Source organism: Rattus norvegicus, chromosome 14, assembly GCF_021556685.1.
Source record: "Rattus norvegicus strain SHRSP/BbbUtx chromosome 14, alternate assembly SHRSP_T2T, whole genome shotgun sequence".
Taxonomy (NCBI): Eukaryota; Metazoa; Chordata; class Mammalia; order Rodentia; family Muridae; genus Rattus; species Rattus norvegicus.
Genome location: NC_141547.1, coordinates 10,152,195 through 10,166,547, shown reverse-complemented (window position 1 = coordinate 10,166,547; position 14,353 = coordinate 10,152,195). Strand labels below are relative to the sequence as shown.

The window sequence follows — 14,353 nt, the reverse complement described above, 5'->3', positions numbered from 1 at the left end:
GACTTAAACCATTGTCTCCCGGTGTCCATTCGCTGCCCAGATGCCCCTCTCTGCTTTTTCAAGTGACTATTATTCTGTTTGTTCACGCCAGGCACTGGGCGCACATGCAGTGGTTGGGATCAGGCATTTGTACCCAGCATCTCAGGTCAGGACACAGTGACCGCCATCTCCAATCCAGATGAGCAGCAACATGGCATGTTTAGTGGCCCACAACAGAAAGAAAAAGTGACCGGGAAGTGTTGGGGTAGAAGGCGAAGGACTAGGAGGGCAAACACAATCTCCTCGGCCTGGACCCAGGTACCCAGTACATTCAGGCTAGAAGTTGCAGTCTCTTAGGGTTCCTGTCCCTGTGGGTTGGTTCAGCAGAGTTGTGAAAAAGGGTGGTTGACCTCAAAGTCTTAACCACAATCCCCTGCCAGGGGATAGATTGCTGCTTGGACTGCCATCTGGGAGGAAAGGGATTCTGACAGTCAGTGGATACCTGTGTGGTCTGTACTTGGCCTGCATCCCCACACCAAGACCCTGTGACAGGAAACAGTAACAATCAAATGAGAGAGAGAGAGAGAGAGAGAGAGAGAGAGAGAGAGAGAGAGAGAGAGGAAGAAGAAGAAGAAGAAGAAGAAGACGAAGAAGAAGAAGAAGAAGAAGAAGAAGAAGAAGAAGAAGAAGAAGAAGAAGAAGAGGAGGAGGAGGAGGAAGAGGAGGAGGAGGAAGAGGAGGAGGAGGAGGAAGAGGAGGAGGAGGAGGAAGAAGAGGAGGAGGAGGAGGAGGAGGAGGAGGAGGAAGAGGAGGAGGAGGAGGAAGAGGAGGGGGTGAGAAGGAGGAGGAGGAGAAGAGAAGAGAGAACATTGAAGAGAGAAGAAAGTTTGAAACATTTGACATATTGCCTTCACCAACCCCCTTTCCCTATTCCTCAAATACAGAGCCCTGGGTTTTTCCTTCTGGGAGAAGGCATGTTGCTACTTCAAGGGCTGTCAAAGCTGCTGGTTTGGAAGGTGTCTAGAACTTCACAGTGGACATTTCAAAGAGCCATGTAAAACACCCTAATACAGTGACTCTTGTCCCGGGCTAATTCAAGGGGACTTAAGTTTAAAGGGAACTTGGGGCTCTGGAAACTTCTTCCATTTGTAAGGACAGTTATTGTAGGGTACACTTACTTATTCTAAGGGGAAGCACGAAGACCAACAATGAAAGACACTGGCAGAAAATGAAGTGGGCATATGAAGCACCAGGCGCCCTGTGTGCGTCTTGTTCAATAGCAGCTCAGCACAGAAGTCAAAGAGCCTGGGTCCACCAGGGACCAACTGTGATGCCACAAAAAAGAGACAGCACTGGGTTTCGTTATCTATAGGATGAGAGAGTTGGAACACAATGCAAATGAATCTGTGAATATTTAATGAGCCGATATACATAAAAATGAGGCCAACACGCAAGTAAGTGCTTTATAAGGGCTTTCTGTTGTGAGTCTGTAAAAGCTTTTCTGCATGGTGTAACTTTATTTTAATAAGAAAGCTAATTTACAGTCCTCACAGGTTGCGGCTCACTGATGCTTATCTTAAAGCCTAGTCTCTCTAGACTCTTTCCCCTGCTGCAGCCTACCTGCAGGAGCCCCTAATCCCACCCTACCTTCCTCCCCTAGAACTCTGCCTCTCAGTGAAGAGGCAGAGCTCTCTTGGCTATTTCTACCACCTCCTCAGCCTTTCCCTCCATCTCATCCCATGGCAGAAGACACCCCTTTGTGTCAGCTATCTACAGAGATAATTTTTTTTAACCAGGAACCCCTCAGAGGGCCCAACACCAGCACACTTGGTTGGGATCCAGAGTGGGTAACAGAAGAAGAGAACATCCTCTCGACAAAGACACAAGACCAGGTATTTATGCCAAGAATCACCTCAAACATCATAACTCTAGATGCCTAGATGCAAGCACACAAAATACAAGCATGAACAGCCAAAACAACATGGCTTCTCCAGAAGACAGTGACTCTATTAACATAGGCTCTGGGAAAGCCTATTTGGATGAAGCACAAGACAAGAACTTCAGAATAGCAATTACGAATGTGTTCAAGAGCCTTAAAGAGGAATAAATACACATCTTAGTGGAGGCGGTGACAGCACAAAGGGTTTATGAAACAGTGAAAACACTTCAAGATGTAAAACGTAAATAGAATCAGTAACAAAAAGTCAAACTAAAAGTGAAAACTTAGGAGGACAAACCAAAACCTCACCAACATATTACAAGACACAGAAGAGACAAGGCAGAAGAAACAGATACCTTAAATGTTAAATCTTAAAACAAAACAAAAACCATCCAGGGACAAAACAGCCAGGAATTCTAGGACATTATGAAAAGACAAAACCTAAGAATAACAGAAATAGAGGAGGAAGAAGAAACCCAGTTCAAAGCCACAGACTGGTTTGGTTTGGTTTGGTTTGGTTTGGTTTGGTTTGGTTTGGTTTGGTTTTCTAAGACAGGGTTTCTCTGTGTAGCCCTGGCTATCCCAGAACTCACTCTGTAGACCAGACTGGCCTCAAACTTAGACACCCACTTGCCTCTGAGCGTTGGGATTAAAGACATGTGCCACCACCGCCACCACCCAGCTTCACAAAAAATATTTTTAACAAAATCATAGAATAAACCTTCCCAATCTAAACAAGGTGGCTTTCTAGGTACAAGAAGCACATAGACACTAAAGAGACTGGACCAGAAAGAAATTGCCTGCAACACATAATAATCAAAACAGTAAATGTACTAAACACAGAAAGGATACTAAAAAACTATATGGGAAAACGACCACCCAACATATTAAGGCAGACCCACTAGAATATCTGACATAGTGGTCCAAATTTTATGGGAATAAACCACTTTCTGATGGGATTGAAGGCCAATTCCATGGGATCTGAGGCTGTTAAATTGGCTAAGGACCTGAGATTAGATGGGTCACAGTCCCAGGGGAAGACTTATTATTACTATTCTTCTAGGAACACGGCAATAAATGGCTCCCAATGACACATTTCCATCTCCATAGATCAATACCTCAGTCAGACCTCATCAGAGAAGCTCCATCTCATAGTAGGTGGGGACTAGCAGAGACCCAGAATGAGACACTGCAAAGAGAGAGGCCTTGGAGTACTCAGTCCTTAATGGGAGGACTTCATCAAGTCTCTTCCCTCAGGCCTGAGAGATCACACAGAAGAGGAGGCAGAAAGACAGCCAACGGTGACAGATGATCCCAAGGAAACAGGGTCTTCCAGACACAGCAGGACTGGTACACACATGAACTCACAGGACTGTGGTAGCATGCATAAGACTGGAACAGGCCCGGTGCCCAGCAGTAATTGGCCAACACAAAATGACCTCCGCCATATTTTTGTGAACATTTTGCTTCATTTTGTTTTGTCCTGGCATTTGCTTTTGTCTTAGTGGTGTTGGGCTTGTTGTAGAGCAAATCCTTTGTGTCCTGTATGGACATGTCACTTGTGAATAGAAAGCTGATGGCCTATTAGCTGAGGCAGGAAATGGGAGATGGGAGTTCCAGTAGAGAGAGTCGAACTCTAAGATAGTTGGAAGAGATTTGTCCCAAACTTTGAGGAGACAGATGCATGAGACTGAGGAGAACTTAAACTAGCTTAAATCGGATAATTAAGTTACAAGCTTGTTGGGGAACAAGCCCAAGCTAGGCCTAGGCATCTATTCATAAAATATTAAATCTCAGAGCTGGAGAGATGGCTCAGAGTTTGAGAGCTCTGGCTGTTCTTCCAGAGGTCCTGAGTGCAAATCCCAGCATATTATAGCTTACAACCGTCTATAAGGAGATCTGGTCTCCTCTTCGGGTGTGCAGGCATACATGCAGGGGGAATACTACATACATGATAAATACATATTTTAAAAAATATTAAATCTCAGAGTCATTATTTTGGGAACTGGGACACAGGTGCAAAAGCCAGTGATTAGAGCTCATTTGTTTTGAATTGTGTTTTTGTGATTTTTGTGGGTATTTTTGTTTTTTGATTCATTTTACTTTGGTTGGTTGGTTTTTTTCAAAGAGGGTGAGAGGAAAGGAAAACTAAGCTGAGTGAAAAGGGAGGTAGGGAGGCTCTGGGACAGAGGGAAAAACATAATTAAAATATATTCTATGAAAAAACTTTTCAATTAAAAAAAGAAAGGTCTATTAATAAGTTGTGGTTAGTAATTAAGGGACCTGAACGATTATAGCAGGAATACAGAAGCCTTCAGTGACGATGTCTGAGCATGTTGTTTAAGTAATCTAAGAAGCAGTCCATCATTTTGCTTCTATGATGGGATTTCACACTGTAGCCCACACTGGCCTTGAATTTGACCCTCTTACTTCAGCTGGAATTATAGACTCTTGCCACTGTGCCCTAGAGTTAAATATTTTACTTGAATTGTGTAAGTACAAAACATTCCAGGTGCCCCCCAAGACAAGAAACATTGCGTCCAATCTATGGGGTCCTGCTTGGCTTGGTCCCAGGAACCTGACTGTAGTGGTAAGGGAGTGGACAGACACACAGACACATATATGGCAAGGTTGGAGTCGGGTGAGTCGGGCATAGTCTGATGGAGTAGCATTTACTATGCAAAGCCAGGGACCTCCGCTTGTTTTGCATGTACGGCACAAGAGGAAGAACTGACCAGTCTCTGTAGGCAAGAAGTCTCAGACTATTTTTATATACAGTGCCAGCATTCACACTTGGATCAGAGGAAGGTTTCGAAATCACTCTCAACCTCACCCAGTAGCAGGGGCTTTGCCAATCTGCATAAATCTGGGGTACTGGGTCCTTAATATGGCTTGTGTCAAACAATGCACATGAACCCAGGGCTTCCACCACTCCTCAGGGGTGGGAAGATTTACATTTTCAAAATCTATTATCATAGGCTGTGTCAGTTTAGATTACTGGTCTACCTCTTACATAGCTGTTCTGGGTCTGGTAATTTATTTCCTATAGGAATGAAGATGAGACAGTTTCTGTCCCATCCTTGCTCTGGGCAGGTGCTATGTGCTTTTGTCTTGTGACCTCACTTGTGCCCATGACAATTGCAAGATTGAGTTTATCTTGATTTGAAGAAAGAGTCAAAGGGCTGACCCAACTCTAATGCTGGAAATTGAGCAGGGCTGGAACTAGAGCCCAGGTTCTCCGATACCAGGGGTCGTTCTTCCCCGTGTGGCTGTAGAAATGGAAATGGAGTTCCACAACATGAGCACCCAGGTAGAGGCTTTGACTGAGTGGATAAAGGAGCTGAGGAAGAGGAGATGGCGTTGTCTGTGGAGACTCTGCCGACCACTGAGAGGCCATGGGACAGACATTTTATCAGGTTATTGAAGAAGCCTGAGGTCTGCTAAGCACTGTTACTCACGAGGAATACGTATAGAGATTATATTTCCCCCCATTGGTGTATGTTCATCAAATGGGGTAGAGTCATGTGCGGTCATTTCATACAAATGTCTAATGCACTTGGAGCATGTTCCCCCGCTGAGATCTCCGTCTCCTCTCCCACTATTAGTTCTGCTGGTTCCCCGGATACTTTCATTTCTGCTTTCATGTCGTATATACAAACCTGATTTGATGTCTCTACACAAAATGAGAGAAACATGCAGTATTTGGTTTTCCGAGACTGACTTAATTTGCTTAACACGATTATCTGCAGTTGCACCCATTTTCTGGCAAACAACCTAACGTCATCTTTCGTTATGGCAAGAAAGTAAAAAAAGAAAGAAAGAAAGAGAGAAAGAAAGAAAGAGAGAGAGAGAGAGAGAGAGAGAGAAAGAAAGGAAGGAAGAAAGAGAGAGAGAGAGAGAAAGAAAGAAAGAAAGAAAGAAAGAAAGAAAGAAAGGAAGAAAGGGAAAAGAAAATCTATTGTGCATACACACCACATTTTTTTTTCTTTTAGAAAATTTTACCTTTTTTAAGAAAGGTAAAATTTTCTTGTGGCTTGAGGACATTTTCCTGTGTCAAGTGGCCTGCTTGTCCTTGGAGACACCTTGCCTGCTCTTGTACCTGGTGATCTTTCTGTGTCTGTGGTATGAGAAGGGGCAGACATTCCACGTGTTGTTGGCAAGGAAGAAGGAAACCTTGTGGTGGAGAACAGGTTTCATGAAGCAAGGGGCACAGGGGCCCATCTCTGGTCCCATGAGGTCCCCTATTTCTATCTCACATCCTAATCCCCCTTCTTCCCACTAAGTGTCATCACCAGGTTCTGACTCTCTAATGTCTCCCTGGGAATTTCCCTCCTTTTCCCTTCCTCGAACAGCCTGATGGGCTGCCAGCTCCTTGCTGTGTGGTGTTCTGGCCAGACCCATTTGCATAACCATCACTCTCATTCCCACTTATTTTTAGTTAGCAGCTTCCTCTCCTTCTAAGAGACCATTTCTATCCAATTTCCCCATTTTTGTAAGAGCACACAATGCCTTAAGAATCATATCCAAGAGTCTTTATAAACTTCTCCCCTCTGCTATGACTTAAAGGTGCTCTAAGCGTGAACTAATGGTGTATTATGTTGGGAAGAGGGGGCTGGATCAAGAGGCAGTGAATCCTTTAAGAAGTGTATGTATGCTGACACTGGGTGTGAGGTCCTTAGGTCATGGCGAACATGCTCTCAAAAACAAGTATGGGGCCCTCACTTCCCTCTGCAGATATTGCCGACTAAACCTTTTCTTTGTAAGGAACTTGTGCCCAGTTTTGCATTACAGTAGTGAAAATTTATCTAGTACATTCTCTAAATCTGGTCATAGACTACAATCTCTTGGTGAGCTTCGAAAACTCCTCTTGTCATTCTCAGCCTGACTTGAACAGAAGGCTATTTTCAGCTCTAAACACAGAAAGAAGTCTCTCCTTGAAGTGAATAGAGGTAAAAGCAAAAGCACATGACGGCACAGGATGCTGAGTGTGAAGAATGGCCGAGGATTCGACCCTAGTCAGACACTGGTTCCTTTAAGGCCCAGGGAGCACTGCAGAGGAGTCTGGAAAGCACATAGGAGTCAAGAGATGGGAGAAGGGCAGGGAAACACGGAGCTGTAATAGTAACCTGGCTGCCACAGGCTGCAGCAGCTATGTCTGCCTACCCTGGCTCCCTCCCAACGATCAACTATGGTTGGACTGGGAGGAAAGGGACTAACGAGTGTTGGGTTTTGGACCCAGGATAAAGGGCTGAAGTGCATATTTTACATCCTAAAGCAGACCTGGCCTCCAGGTTCCCCCAGCATCCCTCAGTTCCTACCCACTGCCAAACGTGAGCTTTCCACCCAGGGCTGGACTGCCCTTCCTCTAGAGGCTCTTTGCTAAGTAATCGGGACATTTTGATGGTGTCTCTCCCCCTCCTCTCCCCTCCCCCTCCTCCTCCTTTCCCTCCCCCTCCTTCCTCCCTTTCCTTCTCCCTCTCTGTCTCCCTGTGTCTCTTCCCCCTCCCCTCTGTTTCCCTCCCCATGGCAACTTCCCATCCCTTGTTCCTTGGGACCAGCGAGCGGTTCCAGTAAACTTACATCTCACATATACTTAAATCAGACTTGAACTTGCTCATTTCACTGGCGGAGAAATAACTTATCCAACAGGTCCTGCCATGCAGTGCTGAACTACTGGCTAGCACCATACTCTGAGAGAGGGGAAGATGGTCCTAGTTAAAGTTCGAGAGACAGTAACAAAGCAACAACTAGTAAAAAGGGGGGAAGGGATGTGAGTGAGTGTGTGTGTGTGTGTGTGTGTGTGTGTGTGTGTGTGTGTGTGTGGCTAGTAGAGGTAAAAAAGAGGGTGGGTAGAGAAAAGGACCCAAATATCATGTGTGTACAAAATTGGGAAAGAACAAAAATTGCTACTAGTAAAAACCTCGTTGCAAGGACTATACTCCAGGCTATTTAATCAAAGTCCCTAGGTGTGAGATCCAGGCTGAGTCCCACTCAGCCTTAAACCCCTCTGTGATCCCAGTGTGCACGCAAAATTGAGAAACACTAAAATAAGCCAGTTAATTCCACAACACCAACTCCTTCCTAATTACTGGGCTAATCTCTTTATTACCTTTGCATCTCCCACCTCTGCCCACAGTTGTAATCTCACCACCGAGATTCTGTTCCGGGAGAATGCCTTCTTCTACCCACTGCTAATTTGAGTCTCCTAACCTGCCAGACCTTACTCCCACTGCAGTCTATTCCAGGAAAATGTCTTTGAACATGCTGACCTCTGAGCAAACCTGCCTCTAAACACGAACTCACAGTGCACAAACTCAGGCACAGTATAAGGCAGTTCTAGGTCTCGCTGCTTTCTGAGCACAGGTCTACGCTCTCATAATGGTGCAAATGTTGATACTCAGATGTCTCCTGCATGATTGGTTCTACCCACCTTCCTGTTTCTGGTTTCTCTCATATCCAGTGTGTGTACCTGTCTCTTCTCGTCTTGCCCACTCATTCCTCTCTGATTTCTTACAACTTACTCAATTCTTTCACCACTCCCTTCATTTTTACTCCTATGTGTTCTTGCTCTTGTCCCCAGTTTTGTACGCATTGGTCCCCCAGCCATCTACTTCATTCGCCTTTCAAAGCCCTCTTCTCTCTCTATTTGTCTGGGACCCTTCTCCTGTCACACAGAACGAACGGGACCATCCTTCACACACCTATGGCATCCAGTTAATGTCAGTCATGCAGAGGCTGTGACGCTGTGGCAGACTTGGTAGTCTCTGTGCTTCTTAATAATAGATAACGTAGTAAGGGGACCTGCTATGCAATGTTGGGTAATTCAACATGAAGGGAGACTTAGAGAATTGTTTTCTGAAAAGATTAAAAAGCCAAGTACTGTTGATAGGGAAGACCACCATTTTTCTACATTCACACCATCGCTGAGTTGGGGACTGACCTTTAGCCAGCTCCATTGCTGGGCACCTGCTGTCTTGTACGTGTGTGTGTGTGTGTGTGTGTGTGTGTGTGTGTGTGTGTGTGTGTGTGTATGTGTGTGTGTGTGTTTGGGATCCTGGTCTCCTTCTGATAAAATTGCATTAGTGAACTGGTTGGGCAAGCAAAGTTTGCAAAGTCTGCTGCTTTATTAGAAAGCTGTCAATGAAAAGAGATCAAAAAGGCCTTTGACCATGAGAGCACAGGAGATGCAAATGCCTGGAAGGGGGCCGACAGAGCTACGTACAGTCTCTTCCCTTAAAATTCCAGATTTGATATAGCCTTGCAATCCCCCATTACGCACCAAGAGAAGCTGTGTCGGATAAGAATTCCAAACTCATAAGGGAGCTTATCAACTGGGAAACCTGGATCCCTCCTTGGAGAAAAAGACTCTTTGTAGAGAGGACTAGAAGTCAATGTTACATTTCAAAATTAAATTGAAACAAGCTTGCCACTCTAAAAGTTGGTGAGATGATTCTTCTAATCTTGAAATGTCTCTTCTCCCATCCCTGTCCTCACAGCGAAGAGGAGAGGTGGAAAGGGAGAGTGTGCCAGGCTTTCTGGAAGGTTCTTTGGTATATTAATTTTGATTCTTCAATAATGCTAAACTTTTACTCTTAATTCACATTCTCTTTCAATTTACAATACTAGGAATTTTTTTAAAAAGATTTCATTTTCAATTATGTATATGCAGGTGCTCACAGAGGCACGGAAACAAACTTCCTTTTCTACACTTGATCTTAGCCAAAAGGCCGAGAAGCGATACAAACTTCCTTTTCTGTAAGAGCAGTATAGACTCTCGACCACTGAGCCATCTCTCTAGTCCCAGAAATAGGAAATTATGTCACTCCTGTTTTACAGATAGGGAGACTGAGACACACAGACGTTTTGAAAGTAGTTCAAGGCCACATAGCTGTTACAGGATACCTGAGTCTATACTACTGAACCCTAAGTAGAAAGCCTGTTAGTGAGAGCAAATGAGCAAGAGGGGTGGGACCCAGCTTGTTTATATACCATGGCTGAGTCTCTCTAGGGATCTGGAGAATCTGAGAATCAAAATCCTCTAATCTAGACAGTCAGGGGGGCCTTGGGGAGCAAAGGGAAGAAAGGGTGTGACATTAAAACAATGGGCAGGCTGTTTCATTACTATGACTTGTCTTTAATTATCCTCAAGCTTATTTGAGGTGTAAACATGTTACTGATCATGCAAAACATACATGAACAAGCAGAAGCAATAAAACAGGGTGAGAAACTGCGTAGCTCTTCAGATGTCTGAATCTCAACTTCACTCGTTACGACATCTGCTTCTTGCCCACTCATTTTCGGCAACCTCTGCTCAGCTTCCTAACTTTCCATCGTGATCCATATCAGACAAAAAAGACGTAAAGACCTCACTCAGCATGCAAACAATGGCTCCCACTGGAGTGCTAGCCTCTTTGTGTGCATGCTCATGGAGCCTCTGCCACAGGCTGGGCTGGGCTGGGCTGGGCGGCTCCTCACCTCTCCAAAGGGCTTGTCTGTGCTTGCAGCCCTCAGGAGAGAAGTGGCTATCCTGAGACTTCACTGTGCTGGGGCATCTCTAACTAACGGAAGTCACACCTAACAATAGCAACTCATCTGATTCCCCACTGCCTCTGTCAGTGACAGGGGGCAAGGCAAGCATTGGCAGGACAGGGCCTGGTGCATAGCAGGTATTCAGGGAACTGTGAGTCACCCAGTGTGGGTGAGGGTTCAATTGTAGCAAACGGCTAGCCCATTCGCTACTTGGTTATTTTCCAATCCAGAGTCTGGGAAGTTTGTATATCTTTCCAGCTTTCCAGATAAATTCTCAGGGGGAACCTGTCTTCCGGCTTTAGAAAGCTGTCTTGACAAGAAAGCCCCAGGAGGATCTGACGCAGAAAGCCATTGCAACCCTCTCGTGATGGTGAGCACTGAAGCCAAGGTTGCATGATTTGATGCCCCAGAGTAAGATTCTTGGTGTCTTTCAGCCATTTAACCCGTTCCACAATTACCTCTTTCCAACTGCTAAAGCCACCATAAGGTCCTCTTTGAAATCAATAAAACCCGGTCTCTGAATTTTGAGATACTCTAAAGATGCAGGATTTCGAGCTTAAACACAGAACACAGGTTAAATGCAAGACTTGAAAGAAAACAAAATAACAACAGCAAAACAAACAAACAAACAAACCAAAAATTCACTAGTAAAGCTGTGCCCTTTCAGTAGCTGGATAAAGTTTCATAGAAAAACCACAGAAACTGAACCAACCCCCACCCCCCCAAAATTGTGATTTTTCCAAAACTCAACTTTAGCTGCATATCCTCCATTTGTGTTTGCTCAGCTCCCCTCGGACTATAACAGACACCTTTGTAAAAGCAGCAGAAAGGACACTTGATTTAGCAAACAAACCACTCCCAGGATGAGATAAGAGCAGTAATTACAGCTTGGACCCTACAGACCTTCACAGTTTTCAGAGAGAACTTTCAGACATTACTCACGCCCCAAACAGTAAACAGCACTTAATTCTAACAAGCTCTCTGCCTGAGGTAGGAAGGGTAGGGGCTGAGACCTGAACTCTTCTGCTACCTGGATCTTTCCAGCCAGGTAAAGCTTTAACACAGACCCAAATTGTGCACTCGGTTTATGAACGTGACAGAATGCTGGGGTGGGAACTGCTGAGGGATGAGAGATGAGGGACAGCCCAGGCTCGTGCATTCCTCACAACACAAAGGTTCAGGCTAGTCCTGGGGCCATGCCTGCTGGAAGCCACTGCTTGCCTTGCACCAAGGTGGTTTTGGTTTTTGGTTTTGGTTTGTTTCCTTTCGTTTTTCCCAGCAAGACAAAAATTAGCAAGCACCTACCTTCTTACAAAGAACAGGAAAACCTAGGTGGCATGTTGAATTGGATATTGCAACACTGGTTGTAGAGGGGTAAAAAGGAGCAATCTAAGGGCCCACTTATAGGGGGTAGATAAACAAAAGGAGATGTCACTTTTTCTAACTGCAAAAGTAGCCAAGTCCTGTGTTCTCCGAGTTGTATCATTCAGAGTCAGGGATTTGCAACTAAATGAATACATACAGAAGTGGTTTAGAATGAAGACCTCACCTTGTACTCTACTCTTTTTTAACACACAGTTTTTTACTAACAGTTGCAGATGCAGCACAAAGAAATGAGGGTTGTCATTTGTTTGTTTGTTTGTTTTTAAATAAAGTGTGGGGAACATAGAAGCTGTAGATTGTATATGTCTGCGAGTATGTTCACGGGCCACAAAGAATTCTGAACAGGCTACTGGGAACTTATGGGGAAACTCAGAATTCCTGGTACTTTCATCTCTAAATCTAGTTTTCCTTCAAGTCTTGAACTCTTGACTCTTTTGAAGAAAAGCCAGAAAACAGCTTTCTTTATCCAGGGCAGATGGCACCCCACCCTTTTCCTTTCTCTATCCTTCCTTCCATCATCCTCTCAGAGCGAACACCCACCTAAGAGCCAGAGAGATCAAACCCGGGAGAAGCAGCCAATTGTAGAGCAGTCGAGTTTGGCTGCCAAACCACAGTCAGGCATGGGGGTAGACGGTGGGATGTGGGGAGAAGACAGGAGGCTACCTATCCGCCTAGTCTCTGCCTGGTAATTTAATTTCACTGTCTACATAAACAGGGGCGAGAATACTGAAAACAAACACAATTCTACTGTTACTTGGTTCATATTCTCAGGGCCTCCCTGTACTCCTGCGTCCTAGCAGTCTTTGGGGGTCCTCCAGGACACTGTAGCCGCCCTAGGACCCGCAGCCAATAGCGTTCCAGCTCCTTACTCCCCTCCCAGCCAGGCTTTACGGGATCATCTCTGCTGTTTCTCTAGTTATGTGAGAATAAAGAGCAATTACTTGGTCTTCGTTTTCATTTTCAGAAACATTAATACTGTAGAAAGTTACAATGAATACTCGGGGTCTCGCGTACAAAATAGTTTCTGTTAGCATCTCATGATGCCTCTCTCAGGGCTTTGCAGTTTGCTTTAATGGCAAGAGATGACAGATATCACAGCGCAGCTTTGGAAAGCCACCTATCCGGTTCCCTTGATCCTTCTCAGGCAACAAACATCATGAATTTTAAATGAGTCCTTTCACTTCATTTGTAAATGTTTTACACGCGTATGGCACATCATAAAATAAAATACGGTATTATTTTTGTACGTATAAATAATTCATACGGAGAACTTTGTTTGCATCCTGCTTTCGTGCGATGTAACAGCCTTGAAATCTAACCCATCCCTTCTGGGTGGTTGCTTTTAACTGCTCATTTCATTTACCCATTCCTCTAGAAATGGATGCTATGATAGCTTCTAATTATTTATCCTTAGGATCAAGGTCTCAACACCCGTCGGATCTGTGACTGCGTGCACAGCAGTGTTTGTTTCTGCTGCACGCACACAGGAAGTAGAATTTCTAAGACCCAGGTAGTAACCGAGATAGTAAGGGTAGGGGTTGAGACCTGAACTCTTCTGCTACCTGGATCTTTACAGATAGGTAAAACTTTAACACAGGCCCAGATCGTGCACGGCATTTATTAAGCTTCTCTGTTCTCGCGCCGAAAATATTTGCTGAGTGAGGGAATGTTCTGTGTACCATGTTCTGTGGGCAAGAGCACATTGCGGAACAATTTGCTCTTACTCTGAGATTGTCAACGTTTCCCTACTGTCATGACAGGAAAGGCACCAGCAATTTATCCTATAAGCCAAGAGCTCTTGACCAGGGTTAATCCACAGAATTGATACATGCATTGACGATTGTCACCTGAATGCGAATGTCTCAAAAATAAACGCCCCCAGTTGTGGTTATGTTTATAGATTGGTTGTTGATGTAATAGAAAATGTCTTCTCTAGTCTACAAGGTGAGAAGGGAATGTACCCAAAGAAAAAGAATTATTAGGACCCAGTTTTTACATTTGAATTTCATTAAATGCTACTAATATTTGTGAAAGTATGTCAGATTACATCCCCAAGGGTTACACAGGCCAGCGTCATTTCATTCAAATTGAACATCCATGCACCTTTGGAAGCAGCTTCTCAAAATGTAACCTTTAGAACCCCATGCAGACCTTCTCTGCTCACCTTCTGCCAAAGACTCCACTTTGAAGTAAGGGTGACTCACTGCACCATATTTTGACTCCTGACAACTACCTGCATCTGGTTTCGGCCATCTCTGTCTTGGATCAAGGCTGTCAGCATTTTCTCTCCTCTATGTATGCTTTAGTCAGACACCGATGAGGATCAGTGGGCTTCTCTCAGAGGCAGGGCACTCAGTGTCACCTCCAAGATGGACAGGAACTTACTCTGGCAGATCTGGGTGTGATGCACTGTTCAGAGATGCTTGGCGGAGGAGAAAAAAGGATAAGCATTTCTGAGAGCTTTGTCACCATGCCAGTTTCCAGGTCCCCAAAGGGACAGGGATCCTTAGAAGGCCTCCAAAG

The 14,353-nt window shown here is 44.7% G+C and overlaps 1 protein-coding gene across 2 annotated transcripts in view; it reads right to left on the bottom strand.

Annotated features, from left to right (window-relative positions):
* Nucleotides 1-14,353, bottom strand: part of Rasgef1b (RasGEF domain family, member 1B) — a 528,207-nt gene that overhangs the window by 186,408 nt on the left and 327,446 nt on the right. The window lies entirely within an intron of this gene.